General features: G+C 48.0%; 1 pseudogene; it reads right to left on the bottom strand.

Annotated features, from left to right (window-relative positions):
• Positions 1-17500, bottom strand: part of LOC130131748 (FERM, ARHGEF and pleckstrin domain-containing protein 1-like) — a 93917-nt pseudogene that overhangs the window by 23093 nt on the left and 53324 nt on the right.

A 17500-nucleotide genomic window follows, 5' to 3' on the forward strand; every position in this document is an offset into this window, starting at 1 on the left:
ACACACACACACACACTTGTCCTTACCACTGTGATGACTTGCAGGTCTTTGAGGTAGGTCCGCTCTGTGGTCAGTAGCTCCTTGGCTATGAAGTAGGCCTTGTCTGTGGGAAACTTCTAGACAGACAGAGGAAGAAAAGGTTCACCCATCCATCTTGGGTGGGTGAACCCATCTTGGGTTCACCCATCAGCCATCTCCTAGCCGTCTGACTAACGTGCCATCCGATGCTATGCCTCACCGATAGGATGTATTTTTAGCTCGAGAGATAAGAGTCAGGCACACTCATCCATCTATTTATCTATTCATCCATCCATCTATAAATCATCCCTAGGCCTCTTCTGTAGGAACTTTCTGGATAAAGAAAAAGCCAAGGCCTTAAAATTCAACGTAACTTGGACAAAAACGGCACTTCTGCACATCTGAATAAAGGTGTTATAATCTAAAAGACCCTGCTTTTCCTGGATTTAAACGTCTTGCACTTGTTCACAGTTTTTTTTTTACGATGTTGTCATCTTTTATTCTGACCTATGAGCACCTGTGGCATTTGATTCAAAAGTATTCTCTGTAAGAAATTCCTAGATAGAACGTACAATATCATCCATCCATCCATCCATCCCTCTTGGCACACACACCTTCCTCCTCGCCTCGTCTTCGTCATCTGTGCGGACGTATCCGGCTTCGGTGAGCAGCGGGCTGGTCAGGGGCGATGGCAGGCGTCCATCGGGATTCTCGCTGGGACCCGGGATGCCGGTGCCAGCCGCCGTGTGCCCGTTAACGGAGGCGGTGCCATTGAGCAGACCCTCAGCGCTCGGCTGCACAGAGTCCCCAGAGCCTGGACTTCCTGATGTAAGGAGGAGGCGAGGAGAGGAGACACGGTCAGAAATGGTGGCTGTGCACACAAAAAGCAGTTGAAACTACTCTCCTTGAAATTGACTGCCGTGCCGTGTTCCGTTCACCTCCCATATCATCCAATTCAAATTTGTATTTGTTATAACACACGCATAGACACAGCATCAAAGCTGAGGAGGTGCACAGCTAAAGATCTGCTCAATAAAAAAACTACAAAACCAAATAGCAGTTAAACGGTGAGCCACTCCATTAAAATCTCAACACGTTAATGGCAGTGAATTTCAAGTTCAGACAAGAAATCTATGTTTGTTAAACTAGCGGCCCAGGACGAAAACAGATCATCGGCTCTGGGCTCTCTTCACATGCCGGGATTTCTATCACTTTCAAATGATCCTTGGGACCAGTGATAAAAAACAAAATACATCCCACTTTGGGTACCGAGCTGGTAAGTTTAGCGGCCCCTTGAGAAATAGATTCAATTTCAGGGGAAAACCCAAACGGTGACTGACGGCCATAAAGTTGGACAGGAGCTACGGGTTATGTGGTTCAAGGGCCACTTTCCATGTAGGCCATAATGAAAATGCATTATAAGGGCAATTAGAAATATATGTTCATGTATCCCTACGAAGCTGTTGCTCATCTTAATGAGCACAGTCGCAAACCGAGATGTTGAATTGTGAGAAATGCGGCCCAGTATGAAACACAACTATCCTAACATGAGCAAGTACAGCCACCATGAATAATGCAAGGATGTACTCTTCCACCAAAAATTTTCCCATTTATAATAATCATCACATTTATATAGCACTTTTTAAGACACTTATAATCATTATTTATCATTATGTATCATTATTAATTGTTAATATTATTATTATTACTATTGTTATTATATTGTGTGGTATTGTCTGTCTGATCTTCATAGAAAGTGGCCTTTACGAGAGGCCGGGTCATCCGATTCCCTCATGGAAAATCCATGGCCAGGTTACAGCAGACGCTTGGATTGACATCTACTTGCTAAAACCCTTAGGGGGGTGGGGGGGGGGGTAGGACCAGAGGGACACCAAGGGTAAAGAAACCCACCTAGTTTCAACTACGTCTAGTCACTACAAAGGAAGGCTAGTCGTACTACATACTTGCCCAGTTGGAAAGATTTCCAAAGAGTCCACTGAGACTTGGGGTATATGCACCGCACGGGATCATGGGTAAAACCAACCACTGAGTGCAGGTCTGTGACAGGTGTTATTACAAAAAACAAAACAAAAAAACAAAAAAAAGGAAAAACTCACTGCTATACACAAAAGCTAATGAAGGCTACAGCAACACACACACACACACACACAGAGGTAAAACACCGGCTGAAACTAATGAAGTAACAAAACATTACACATAAAGACACAACAGGGAGATGCATGCACTCGTCAAACAGAGCATGTGCAGAACAGTGCACCAGACAAACGCCTTCTACACACTACTGCCTATCTACCACAACACAACACAACACAACACAACACAACACAACACAACACAACACAACACAACACAGGCACTGTATGCATGCGCATGTGTGTGTGTGTGTGTGTATTTGCATGTGCATGAGCATGCATTTAAGTGTATATAAAGTATAAATGAGTGCATATAAAATGTATATAAGGAGGATTGTGTGTGTGTGTGTGTGTGTGTGTGTGTGCCTGCATGCATGAGTGGTTTGGAGTGTGCATGCAAGGAGGGGTTCCTGTGTGTGTGTGTGTGTGTGTGTGTGTGTGTGTGTGTGTGTATTTGGGTGTGCATGAGCATGTACATAAGTGTATATAAGGCGGATGGTGTTGGTGTGTGTGTGTGTGTGTGTGTGTGTGTGTGTGTGTGTGTGTGTGTGTGTGTGCGTGTGTGTGTGAGACGGAGCATCTCATAAGGCACATGATTCCTGAACAGAAGATTCCAGATCCCTTTGCTTTGTGTGTATGGGGTTTTTTCTTTTTTTTCTCTTTTTGTTTTTATTGACGCTAGTGCACACAAACAGTTACAGTGTCAGAAAGACAGAAAAAGGGTGAGAAACCATTTCAAACGTGAAAAAGAGCAAAAACCCTCAAGAGCGAAGTGGCAAGAACAAATCCAGTGCATGTTTTATGAAAAGAAAACCAAAGAAAAAAGGAAGGTGCCAGGATACACAACAGTTTTCCGAGCGTGATTAGGAAAGTGAGTGAGGACGTCTTGAGGTTAAGTCGTCAGACGGCGTTAGGTGGGATGAGTCATTTAAACGCGTCGTGTTTTGTCTCGTTGTGTCGACTTTACGGGACACAAACTCTTCAGCGACATGACAGTTGTGCAGCAAGAAGAGAGGCGGCAGAGCCATGTGTGTGTTCAGTATTTACTGCACTCTGGTGCTTCTGCAATGATGGGCGACAGGTCGTTTATGTTGTCCAATTTCTTTTTTTTGGGGGGGGGGTCCCCCCTTTTTCTCCCCAATTGTACCCGGCCAATCACCTCACTCCTCCGATGCACCCCCTCTGCCGACCCGGGGAGGGCTGCAGACTACCACACGCCTCCTCCCATACATGTGGAGTCGCCAGCCGCTTCTTTTCACCTGGCAGTGAGGAGTTTCACCAGGGGGACGTGGCGTGCAGAAGGATCACGCTATTCCCCTCAGTTCCCCCTCCCCCCCGAACAGGTGCCCCGTCTGACCAGAGGAGGCGCTAGTGCAGCGACCAGGACCCACCCACATCCGGCTTCCCACCCACAGACACGGCCAATTGTGTCTGTAGGGACGCCCCACCAAGCCGGGGGAAGGGGTAACATGGGGATTCGAACCGGCGATCCTCATGGTGGTAGGCAGCGGAACAGACCCGCCACGCCGCCCGGACGCCCACGTTGTCCAATTCCTGCACGCGCCATTAGGAACTAAATAAACGACACAGCAAGCCGTCTTCCCGTTGCAAAATAGTGAGCCGGCGGAAGAGTTTAGTTGCCCGCAAAGTCGGCTTCTTCCTTTAAAGCGAAAAAAAAAAAGAAGTGAGTAGCCACTTTCAAATGTAAACAGCATGAGGTTAAGTTAGCAGGCGTAGGCGTAGCCCGTTATCAGTAACAAACCGCCACAGCTCCTACACTGTGTTGCAACCTACAGTCATTAACTTCTTATCAAACCATCGTCACGGGAAGCTAAAAAACTCTCGTACAAACAACAATAAGAATACAAAATCACAACCTATCCCTCTGGAATGTACAGTACATGTAGTTTCCCCGGAGCAAGCCTTGGTGAGAGGCGGCTCGCTGCCGGTGCTACTTCTGCCCACTGGCAGCCGGGAGGTAAAACAGAGCGCGCTCAACTCTGACGTCCACGTTCGCCAATTTGTGTTCGTCCGATTCCCGACCATACCCTGACTTTCACACTTCCAGAGTCAAATTGTCAGCTCTCTCTAGAAGAAGAAAAAACAAAACTCTTTTTATTCATTTTGTTTTAAAACACTTGCACGATGCATCACAGCCTCACTTTACCGTTATCTGTCCACAACGCCCCGCCGCATGCTCGACATTCATCAGAGTTGAGTCATCTGTTTTGACCCCGTTTGTGCACGGTGAGAAAATCGAGAAGTGGCACAAAATGGTTGCTTAATATTAAAAAAGAAAAAGGACAAAACATTTAGTGCACTTCACCAGTCATTAGCGGTATTGTGGCAAAACACAGCCTCCAGTGTCCGCCACGGTATAAGCAAAAGCTGCAGAAATCTGCTGTTGGAAATAGGGCGGGTGGGGGTGAAAACTGCCCCGTCTCCGGTTAACTGGTGGGTAGTTTGCTTTGTTCCGTGCACAGCATGATTTTCTTTTTCTTTTTTTTTAATTTTGCAAGCATTTTGGCCCATGGACAGAGAGACAGAGCAGTGACAGATTAAGCAGAAACGTCCTTGCTTGGTTAACATGCACTCAGAAGCAGAGAAAACTGTGAGAAAACCATTTCGAGATGCATTTGCTCCCCCCGATAAACCACATGCAGAAAAAACAGTGTTGGTAGAGCAGTTACATAGCAGCGGTGAAGCCCCACCATAGAGAGTCAGAAAGTCAAAGGCAAACTCCACATGTCGCCGATTTCCCCCTCGAAGGCCCGCTGGCGGTTTCTGTTCAGTGTCGCTTGGCTAAGACTGTAAATTTGGGTTTGATCATTTCTGGAGACCTTATAAAGAAATCCTGCAGCATGCGTCCATCTCAAGAACTACTGACAATGACACTAATGCCGAAGGTGAGCAATTGAACACTTTTTAACCCAGACACTAAGGAGAGGGGAAAAAACACATGATTATTTGAGGCTCTAAAGTCGCCCGATGAAATTAATATGCAAGCCCTGTACCACAGACAGACCGCTAGACTATAAGTAGCCTGTCCCGTTTTGTTGACGTTATCCATAATTCAGCTTTTCCGTCTAAACTGAAGTCCTCGTCCTACCCAGGGCGTGTTCAGCAGTGAGCACACAGCCAGCAAATGACAGTGATGAGGATGGGGGAGGCCGACACATCTTCAATTACCAGAGCAGAAAGACGGCAACAAGAGAAAAGTCAAAGATAATGCTTTATCTTTTTTTTTTTTCTCTTTTGCATTGTGTAGTGCATGCCAGGGGTCAAGCCAAGCAAAGCAGACAGCTGGCAGGATGGCCATGGGCTGATGGTACAGGCTTTTCTTCTCTTTTTTTTTTTTAAAGGTCCCTAAATTATTTGTTGGGCATGTGAAACCATGAAAGAAAAGAGACATAGGTAAAGGGGGGGGGGGACCAGAGCGGCGGTCTCCCTTCGTGACAAACCAACCAAACCCCTTAATGTTAGAATGAGTCAGTTTTTTTAAAAGACACTCGGCAGTTTCATCTCATCCATCCTGCTGAGACGTCATTAATAATAAAGGACGAAATTATGAAGTCGTGACATCGCTTTTACATTTCTCCTAGTATCTAATCTGATTAATATTTACTGTATTTCTCCAGATACGGTCAAGTGTTTCATACAAACACAGTCAACCCCCCCCCCACCCACCCACACATACACACATATATATATATTGAAGCTAATGTGCAGGATTCCCTCTGAAAAAGTGCTCTGAAGGAGGAGGACATCAGCTTGGCCTTGTCGCTACAACCCAAAGAGAAGGCAGACCGGCCCACGGCTATGCACGCTGGTCTTCCTGAACCACATCCGCACACGGGAGCTTACGCACACAACGTTCATCCGACACGCTTCTCCATCAAACGGGCCGAGTCCTCCCCGTTAGCCATGGGCAGATGCTGAGAGGCAACACGGGGAGAGTGAAAACTCAGCCAGGGCTCCTGCGGTTCTCCTGCTGCACCGGAAACATGAAACTCTCGCTCAAAAAGCCAAAAAACCCGGGAACGTCCAAGACAGGAGGGATGACAAATGAACGCTTTAAAACCCATCGTCTTCTCCCGTCAACTTCTAAAACCTCCAAATTACATCCTCCAACGAAATCCGAACTATTTTTAAACCGCCCCTCGACTACGTAAGACGATAAATCAGACAATTACAACAGGTTGCATCAGAGGAAACGCTACAGACTGGAACTCACATCCCTACGACCACCACAGATATACAATCCTACCGAGGGACAACGAGACGTCATACAGCCCACACATAGGTCAGATATGACTCGATCGTTTTCCAAGTAGAGAATCAAGCAGAGTTAGATAAACGTGACAAACTAATACCTCCCTTGTGTCAGTGTCTAAATGTCGACTTACCTAAGCCACCATTTCATTTACCCTTTCCAACGTTGGCTTAGCTTATTATTATTATTACTAGTGTAAGCGGGTATTTTCTTGCCCGGTGCGGGATTCGATACGGGGTGTACTGCACCACAAGGCGACGTCACCGACCGCTCGACTAAAGGGTCGGACCCGTTAGCTAGGGGCTAACGTGTCTTAGTAGTAGTTTACAGTCGCTTAGCTTAGCGGTTAGCTTGCAGCTACCTGCGCTCCCTGTTCTAAACGGCAGCGACGCTGATAAGTCGTGCTGAGAGACGAGAAACCAACAAAAAATGTGAACGTATAATTTAAGAACGACCTCTAAGACTTCACCGACCACATCCATTACTCGTCGTCCATTAATCAGCTACGTCTACACCGAGCGCACGGTTCACTTACACGAGTCATGGCACTTTGCACGGCTTCCCTTTTTAAACATCGCCCTAAACGTAAAAAAGGTTAGACTGGGGTCAGAAATGTGCCATCGAGTCTGCATATGTTTTGCTGTATATAAAATGAAGACGATGGTGAAGGATGGAGACAAGACTTTAGTGGGGATGGGATTAATAAATTCACCTAAAACAAGGGGGGGGGGCATCGAGAAAACACCAAATCAGCCAAAAGGCCATTTCTATACAGTCTAACTGCCCTATGTTAGAGTTCAAGGAATATGTTGTGCCAGTGCCGTGTGCCAGTGTGACTACAATTCCTCCACAGCTCATCTACTTTGCATATAATATCAAATGACATCGCCTTTTTCCTCTCAACAGCTGAAGACGTGGCCGCCTACATCTTCCTCATTAAAACGGTAGCATCCATCCATCTCCCCCGCCTCGCCATTCTCCCCCTCCTCCAGCTGGAGGCTCCCGAAGGAGAAGTTGTTACGGGGCAGCTGGGAGGCATCAGCTCCATTGGAGTTAATGGAATTGAGGGAGCTGACGGCGGCGGGGTTGCCGTACATTAATGGCTGGCTGTACGCGCTGCTGCATGTGTCCGACTCGGTGTCGCTGGTGTCCGTGCCGCTGCTGGTGGACCCGTCGATCATCTGCACGGACCGATTGAGATTATTGCAGCTGTTTTGTGCCACCACGCTGGCTGGCTTCCCACGCCGCCCATACAGCCGCTGCACTGTGTTGGACCGCACCTGACCCGGAACCACCAGGTTCCCCCCAGCATGGTTGCCGTTAGCCAACACCGTTCTCCGCGCCATCGGGGCGGAGGAAGGGGTCTGGGTGGATCGGAGCAGGTCGTTGGGTCGGGCTGGCGTGGACGTCAGCTGGCTCAGGATGAACGGGTCGGTGTCTGAACGGTTGCGCATGTTGTTGTTGTTAAGCGGCCTGGCTAGGTGCGACGGGGTGCGGTTGGCTGTGATGGGCGAGTAACTGCCATAGTGAACCGACGGCGCGGGATAGGGAGGCGGGGGCGTCATGGGGGCCTCCACGGCAATCCCGCCAGGGCGTTTGCTGAAATAATGGCCACCGTCATCCCAGCGTGAGGCCATGCGTTGGTGGCCGTTACCGTTGACGGCTCTCTCAGCGTGACTCAGGGAGTTCGTGCGCTGGTGAAAGCTGCTGATAACGGGGCTGGAGCACTGGCTCCGAGTCCCGGTCCCCAACGGACGGTTTACCGCCACGCCTCGCTTGTCTCGGCCCTGTAAGATTTCATCCAGCAGCGTGCTGTGGAGCGGGAGGTGGCCGTGAAACGAGCCTCCATTTGACAAAACCTCATCGTCTGTCACTTCCTGGCTAACACTACACTTATTAGTTGACATTGTGAGAGGCTCATCCAACCAATTTCTGTTACCCGACACGCCCTGCTGCTGCTGCTGCGGTGGTCCCCTAGGGCTTTGATACTGCTGTTGCTGCACTGACCCCTGGGGATTGGGGTGGTAGACCCCGTTTACAGCCCCAAACAAACCCTCGTTCACCCCGTTCCCAACACCAAGACCCCTACTTGCATGTCTGTACCCAAGAGGCTCATCCTCATTGCTGTCATTTGCGTTGCTGTTGCCCCTGAGGGCCCGGTTGTTTTTAGTTACATCATATTCACTGTCTATGTCACTGCAGTCTATGTAAGGAATGGAAGAACTGCTGCCTTTGTTTGCCCTGCAGGCTGGACCTGGGTTGAGGAGCTGCTGGTCCGGTGCCGATCCGTTCCCATTGTGGTTCTGTTGGGAACGGGTTGTTTCTGAGCTTTGGGCTGCCAACGCGTCATGGAAGCCGTTGGTGGTGAACGTGGCGGGCAGCGGGTCCTCGGTGCTGTTCGCGTCCAGTCTGTGGCCTGCTGTAACCGAGTCAGTCTGGTCCACTAGCGGGACAGACATGGCACTCTGCCGATGGGGGGGGGGGGGGGGGGGGACAGAAAGAAAGAGGGGGGCAAGAGATAAAAAAAAGGGTTTGTTTTTAATCAAATCCACTCAGGTTCTAACAAGAACATATGCAAATTTAACCAAACGAGACGTCTGAAGACTCAATCATTGTCAATTAACTGATGGGTTAATCACATTTACACTCTTGCATCTGGGATCTGCCCAGCGCTATCAGAGTCCATAACTGTGGACCGCTGAGAAGTTCAAAAGTCATAGAGAAAGACGGAGCATTTAGGTGGACAAATGAGCAAAAACACTCTCAATGACTAAAAAAGACTGAGACTAAACGACTGAGGATGAATTAGAGAATGAAGGAAGTCTGAGATCATGCTGAGAGGTTTCGATGTCTAATAATAGCCGGTTGTGTGTGTGTGTGTGTGTGTGTTACCTCTTTTGGCACTTGAGAGCGGAAGGAAGTGGATGAGGGCGACATGCTACTACTGGTCAGGATCTTACTGTGCTTCCTGCAGAGAAGAGACGTGATGGGCTCGAGTCAAGTCACATGCATTCATTCATTCGTTCAGAAGAGTTGGAAAGCTGTTTGTGCTCACAGTCTGCAAGTTGGATGTTGAGAAATGTACTTAGACCTTTTTATATATTGGAAAAACAACAAAGAATAAAGTATAAAAAATTAAAAAAAGACAGAAATGTACTAGTTATTGGGTATGCCAGGTCTATGTGAAGCAACCTTAGACGCTGGAGGTCAAACTTTGGCTGAATGATCCATGTTGCCACTAAAATAGAGGCACTTTCCAAAGATACACTTGATGCGGTCCTTTACGAAAACATCTGAACAAACGAGGAAGCGAGCGAGCCAAAGTTGCTTTGTATTTCAGTTTGAACCGCAACTTATCAAATGCGATGCAAGTATGCTGCAAAGAAGAGAAAAAAAACCCCAATCGTAAGTTCCTCTCCCACACTTTTCCAAACACGAAGGTCTCGTTTCCTGGAACAGCGGGAGTTGTCGGTCCGTTTGCCCAGCGGCTGTGCTGCATCGTTGTTAAGAGACTTGTTTACGAGTTTTATAAAGGCTTTCATTGATAGACTGTAATTTACATGAGGGTCCTGTGACTTACAAACACGCACATACATAGAAACTCGAGCTGTGCAGACACACACACACACATGCACAACCAATATTTTCATCCGTTGAGTCAAAACCAGAGGCCAGATCAACATCTCGGCCTCACGCCAAATCGGGGGGCCGAATGAAACAACATTAAGATAAGCAGTCCAAGGGGGGTACACCCTCACCTCTCAAACGGGACCTTCTTGAACTCGGAGTCTTTCAGATGATCGATGATCTGCTTCTGGGTTCGCCCGCTGGAGGAGCAGGGACCGAGGGGGGGAAAAAGATCCGCCATGGAGAAAGTAAAAAGGACAACAGCACATTTGAGCACAGAAGTAGAACAGGTGTAAGGGGAAGAAACCAAAAAAGAAAAGGTCAGATTCTAACCAAAGGGAACTAGGATCGGACTTTAGACACTGAACATCCCCGTTAACACTTGAGAGCACGTCGTAAGAACTCGCCATCATGGCCTTAATCACAGATCACAGCCATGAACCTTTCAGAGGGAGCCAATCACACGCAGTCCTTCTGGTTCTCATCAGCTTTTCTTTTCCTCTCCTCTGCCCCCTTTTCCTTCTCATCTCCACCTGACCCCCAACCCACCCCCACCCACCCACCAGCAGCAGTTCTGTACCTGAACCTAAAGGAGGAGCCCCGAGTGAAGAGGACGGGCTTGGGTTTGGGCTTGGGCTCCTCGAAGAGCCTGAAGAAGGCGTGGTACTCCACGCAGATCTTCCAGAAGATCTTGCAGCAGTCCCTGCTGGCCATGGTGAACTCCAGTGTGTCGTGATGGGCGTTCTGCTGGAAGACGCAGACAGACAGGCGACGTGAGAGCAGGCGGAGGAGAGGACGGGCAGAGCAGCGGAGACATAAGGGGAGGCAGGGACAAGTGTGGACTTATACACATGGTTGGTTGGACGGATGGATGGATGGGTGATTGGTGGATGATGGCTGGGAGATGGATGGGAGAAAGGGAAAATGAGAGAAAAGGGTGAAAAGAAGCAAGGACAGAGATGCCGTCTCAAGTAAATAAGGAAGAAGAGAGGGAAGGAAGGAAAGGTAGAAGTAAGGCTTGGGGAAAAAAAGGCTGGAAGGAAGTAACGCCAAAAGAAAAGAGGTAAGGATGGAGTAAGGTTGGGACAGAAAGGACGGATACAAGGTAAAAATATGGAAAGATGGAAGTGACATGATTTGGTGAGCGACTGGGCAAACGATGAAGGAAAGAATGAAGTGATGAACCAACCAACATACAGCCCAAACTTAAACAACCAGACAATTTACTGCCACACATATACAACACAAGGGCTGTGTGTGTGTGTGTGTGTGTGTGTGTGTGTGTGTGTGTGTGTGTGTGTGTGTGTGTAGTTCTTACAGTTGGGTCGGCCCTCAGTTTGATCAGGAACCTCTTGCGTTTGAAGCTGAGTTTGCGGATCTTGGACCAGTTGAAGGCGTTGATCTTGGTGTACCCCTGAAAAGACGGCGGGTCACATCGGTTAACGACTTCTCGGGGGGAGAGCAGCAGATCGGTTAGCTGTAACCCAGTGCAATATTTCATCAGGATTATTTGTCTATTTGCACGTTATTTGCGGTATTATTGTGTCTATTTGCCCTCATTGCCTCCCTAGCTTGGTCTTGTTCTGGTGATGGGATGTTTTGTGTTGCGTTGTCTGGAACTGAGGTCAATGTGTTCTCACCTCAGTTTACCTCAAGTCCTGGTATTGTTCCTGCAATGTGCTGTACTGCACTTTTTGTCTTCTCGGGTTTACGAAACAGGAAAAACAACACAATAAAACAGCGTGTGGTATTTTTTCGTTGATGAAACTAACTGCGTGTGCTGTACGTGTAGGCTTTTTAGAAGGCGGTTTGACTTATTCGGCGAGCTGGAGCCAATAAAAGAGCCGAGACCGAACAATTCGGCATTAGCACGTTTTTCTACGTGAGCGAGAAGTTCTCCGGGTGTGGGTGGAGGTTCACCACAAAACCTCAAAGCCGATTAAATCCGGCGCGGTCACGTTTTAAAGAGCCTAGCACTTTCTGTATATTCGAGGACAAATTGTGACAGATTGCACTTGAAATTGTGAGCCTACTTAAAATGACTGTGGCCCTGGGGGACGTGTGGTGTTGAATCTAATCAAACTGAATACAATGGACATACTCTCTTGCTGGTATACGCCTCTAAGATAACCGGGCCTGGCGGCACGGTGGCCCAGTGGTTAGCACCGTGGCCTCACAGCAAGAAGGTCCTGGGTTCGAACCCCGGGGTAGTCCAACCTGGGGGGCGGTGGGGTGGGTCGTCCTATGTGTGGAGTTTGCATGTTCTCCCCATGTCTGCATGGGTTTCCTCCCACAGTCCAAAGACATGTAGGTCAGGTGAATCAGCCGTACCAAATTGTCCGTAGGTGTGAATGTGTCGGCCCTGTGATGGACCGGTGGCCTGGCCGCTCCAGCATCCCCGCGACCCGAATTTGGACAAGCGGCTTGGATAGTGGACTGGATCTGGTTAAGCTGAATAGAACGGACACACTCTCTCGGTGGTATGGTTCTCTAATAGAACCGGGACTTGGCCAGTGCGGCAGGTGCCGGGTGAAACCAAGCGCTCAGAAGAAGCCCAGCTTCTACACTGCACTGAAACGCTGTGCAACATAAATATAAACCTGCTAATAAACAGTTAAGCAGCTTTCTGTGACCTTTAGATTCCCCCCCCCCCCCCTCGGTATTCATTCATCTGCGGTAGCAACGAGGCCTACCACGACGGGAGAAACTGGAGGAAAACGGAGAGGGGGAAAAAAATGAAAGGATAAAAACTGTAATTGAAAATTTCAAGTTTTCACCATAATAAGGTAGGCCAACGACTTGTGACTTGGAATGACTCTTTTAGTTTTAATAGCTATTTCGCTCAAAGTTTAGCTGACAACAGTTACAAACATTTACAGACATTACGAGCCGCACTAGTGCCAGAAAAGGCCTCTAAAGAGAAACAGACACAGAATCAGAGCCACAGTTACCACATGAGACCGCTGCTACAAAACTCTACGTATCCCAGTTTTTCCAGAGCGCACAGAGCCGTTTATTTAAGTGATTTCCGAGGTTGGCCTCTGGAATTCCCAGTTGACATCAGGGCTGTCCGGGTCTGGAGGATAACGGCATCATCACGAACACCACCGAGCTGTACTGATGTGGTGGTTTTCGCCCAAAACCACTAAGGAGTGTCAGTCAGCTCAACAAATCTGTGATTTATCAAATGAAAATAAATAAATAGAGGGTAAGTGAAGTATCAGGGCTGTACCTGGAACACCAGCACCCCGGTGTGTGCCACAGACAAGCTGAGTTTGGTGCCCTCTCGGTCCTTGGCTGGGTGCAGGCGAATGCCATACATCTCCAAGCGACGGGCGATTTCCAGCAGCTGGTAGTCTGACTCAGCCGGCGTCTGTCCTCTGTGGGAGAGCGAGCGATAAACCCGTTAGTCAATTATCTAAATAAGGGGGATCAATCAGCTGCCAATCATCACATCCAATATCAAGCAGAGACCACCTATTATGGACACTCTTCCAAGCCGTCCCGGTCTCTGCTCCACCCCCTCTGCTGATCCAGGAGGGCTGCAGACTACCACATGCCTCCTCCCATACATGTGGAGTCGCCAGCCGCTTCTTTTCACCTGACAGTGAGGAGTTTCACCAGGGGGGCGTAGCGCGTTGGAGGGTCACGCTATTCCCCCAGTTCCCCCTCCCCCTGAACAGGCGCCCCGACCGACCAGAGGAGGCGCTAGTGCAGCGACCAGGACACATACCCACATCCGGCTTCCCACCTGCAGACACGGCCACTTGTGTCCAGAGGTAACACGGGGATTCGAACCAGCGATCCCCGTGTTGGTAGGCAACGGAATAGACCGCTACGCCACCCGGACGCCCCCCATTCTCCCATTTTATTTGAAAACAAACACGTTAAAAACTGCTTTAATAACACGTCTCTCTCCTCTCTCGTGTTCCAGACTGGGCTATCGTCTTGTACGATTCTCTTCTAGTCTGTTTCCAACTTCCTGTTTCATTGCTCGTATCTCTCACGTAGCTTCCTGATTTGACCCGTGTCGGATTCCACTTAGTTCTGCTGGTCTGTCGGTGGTTATTCTGCGGATATTTATGTCTCCATCTGCTCTAAAACTACAAATCTTCATAAGGGCCACAGGCTGGCAGCAGGGGGACGGTTGCCATAGAAATTAAGAGGCTCTTAAGCGGGGCAGCACGGCTCAGGAGGTAGAGCAGGTCGTCTAGCAATTAGAAGGTCGCTGGTTCGATCCCTGGCTCCTGCAGAGAGCGTGTCCAAGTGTCCTGGAGCGAGACACCGAACCCCTAATTGCTCCTGATGAGCAGGTTGGTGCCTCGCATGGCAGCCTCCGCCATCAGTGTGTGAATGTGTGTGTGAATGTGTGAATGCGAGGCTTGCATTGTAAAGTGGCCGGTAGACTAGAAAAGTACGATATAACTGCAGTCCGTCTACCATTTCCTATTCTTTGACAGGCTGCTACATGTCAGCATCAAATCAACCCCTTATTAAGTAGCGATCCTCCGTTTTTATGTGTTCCCTTGCCAACATAATGACCCATATCTGACCCAGTAATGTGGATGTAGAAATGAAGATATTTACAGAGCTGAAAAGACACCAGCGGATCGGAGGGCAGTGCCTGCTGTGTGCAGAAGAAGAAGGGGGAAAAAAACAGCCACAGAAAAAGTTTGTTTCCCCACAAATCCGAAAAAATAACTTCCTGCTTCCTGTATAGGCTGCTGAATTAGCCACCTCCTTCCTGTGTTGGCCTGGGGCCTCTTGACACGGGCGCTTAATTTGGGAGGGGATGGAGTGGAGTGGAGAGGAAAAAGGGGGGGGGGGGAGAAAGCAAGAGAGAGAGAGAGATCTGGACAGCAGGGAGAGCGGCCCACCTAAGGAGCGTGGCTATGTGTCGAAGATTGAATGTGTGGTGATGTGTGGCTGGCTCAGAGCCACCATGACACACCGAGACAGATTATCCTCCAGCCAACCACCGGGTTTCGGCCTTCATCTGTGGTTAAAGGAGGTTTTGGAGGATTTCGCATCTCCGGCGATGCGGGAGAAAAATGAGAAAATGTATATGTCATAGATTTACACTGTGGCACAGAATGACCGTGTGTGTGTCTGTGTGTGTTTGTGTGTGTGTGTGTGTTTGTGTGTGTTTGTGTGTGTGTGTGTGTTTGTGTGTGGGGGTCCCAGAGGTAAACAGGGCGTGCCAAGTGGTATGTTTGTGGATACCACTCTGCCTGTGAGAGATTAGATTTGTGTGATTGTGTATGTGTGTGTGTGTGCCCATAACAGTATAGATAATACAGATAAACATCTCTATACTGCAGACATGGCTGAGGTGTGTGTGTGTGTGTGTGTGTGTGTGTGTGTGTGTGTGTGTGTGTGTGTGTGTGTGTGCATGCGTCTGTGTTTATTGAACGGCACCTTCTGTTGACACCCTCGAGCTTCGAACCACCAACGAAACTCACTCCCAGTCACATTGAGTGACGGGTCAGTTTTTACCCACAATGCTGGCGAACCTATCAAATGATCTCCCTTCCTGTCTGCTGGAACCTGCTGAGTGTGTATGAGAAAGTGAGTGCGTGCACGCACACTCATGTGTGTGTGTGTTTTTCTGCACCTGTGCACATAGGCTTGTGCGTTCATGTGTTCATGTGTTCATGAAAGTGGTGTGCATGTGTGTATGAGTGTGCAGGAAAGCACTACCAAGGCAGTAGTGGTTTGGTGCAGCGGGTGTTGTGTGAGTGTGTGTGTGTGTGTGTGTGTGTGTGTGTGTGTGTGTGTGTGTGTGTGTGTGTGTGTGTGTGTGTACACTCACACATGCTTGCGGTGGCAGTCGGTGATCTTGTCCCTGAGTGCGTCCTGGTCGGGCAGGTACTTGTTGTGGAGGAGATGCTGCCAGCTCTGGGTCTCCTCATAGTCCCCTATCTCCGCTGGGGGGACACAGGGGGAGGAAAGGGGCAGAGATGGGAGGGAGGGAGGGAGGGAGGGAGGGGGGGGCGGAGGGATCAAAAGAGAAAGGCCAGATAGAGTGCAATGTTAATTTGAGGGCGAGAATGGAGGAAGAGAGGAAGACAAGGAGGGCAGAAGGAGAAGATGAAGGAAATATGCATAGCAACAGGGGGTAATGGAGGACAGAGGAGGAAAAGATGATGATGTAAAGCATCAAGGGAGGGTGATGGGGGGAGAGAGAAGGTAGAGAGAGAGGGAGACAGAAAGAGAGGGAGGGATATATATCCAAAACAAGGATACCATACTATCTCAACCCCTCCTTCTATCCATCACTGTTACCCAACTCGTTTCCCCGTCCTACTCGCCCCCATTTTTACACCAACATAAGTATTTCTGCCTTACTCCCAGCCTGTTCTCTCTCACTCTTTTCTCTCTCACTCTTTTCTCTCTCACTCTTTCTATTCACTCTTTCTATTCACTCTTTTCTATTCACTCTTTTCTCTCTCACTCTTTTCTCTCTCACTCTTTTCTATTCCCTCTTTTCTCTCTCACTCTTTTCTATTCCCTCTTTTCTATTCCCTCTTTTCTCTCTCACTCTTTTCTATTCCCTCTTTTCTATTCACTCTTTCTCTCTCACTCTTTTCTCTCTCACTTTTTTCTATTCACTCTTTTCTCTCTCACTCTTTTCTATTCACTCTTTTCTATTCACTCTTTTCTCTCTCACTCATTCTATTCACTCTTTTCTCTATCACTCTTTCTATTCACTCTTTTCTCTCTCACTCTTTTCTCTCTCACTCTTTCTATTCACTCTTTTCTCTCTCACTCTTTCTATTCACTCTTTTCTCTCTCACTCTTTTCTCTCTCACTCTTTTCTATTCACTCCTTTCTATTCACTCCTTTCTATTCCCTCTTTTCTATTCCCTCTTTTCTATTCCCTCTTTTCTCTCTCACTCTTTTCTATTCACTCTTTTCTCTCTAACTTTTTTCTATTCACTCTTTCTATTCACTCTTTTCTATTCCCTCTTCTCTCTCACTCTTTTCTATTCACTCTTTTCTATTCACTCTTTTCTATTCACTCTTTTCTATTCCCTCTTTTCTCTCTCACTCTTTTCTATTCCCTCTTTTCTATTCCCTCTTTTCTCTCACTCTTTTCTATTCCCTCTTTTCTATTCACTCTTTTCTATTCCCTCTTTTCTCTCTCACTCTTTTCTATTCCTTCTTTTCTATTCCCTCTTTTCTCTCTCACTCTTTTCTATTCCCTATTTTCTATTCCCTCTTTTCTCTCTCACTCTTTTCTATTCCCTCTTTTCTATTCCCTCTTTTCTATTCCCTCTTTTCTATTCCCTCTTTTCTATTCACTCCTTTCTATTCCCTCTTTTCTCTCTCACTCTTTTCTATTCACTCTTTTCTATCCACTCTTTTCTCTCTCACTCTTTCTATTCACTCTTTTCTATTCCCTCTTTTCTATTCACTCTTTTCTATT

This window comes from Lampris incognitus, chromosome 21, assembly GCF_029633865.1.
Source record: "Lampris incognitus isolate fLamInc1 chromosome 21, fLamInc1.hap2, whole genome shotgun sequence".
Lineage (NCBI taxonomy): Eukaryota > Metazoa > Chordata > Actinopteri > Lampriformes > Lampridae > Lampris > Lampris incognitus.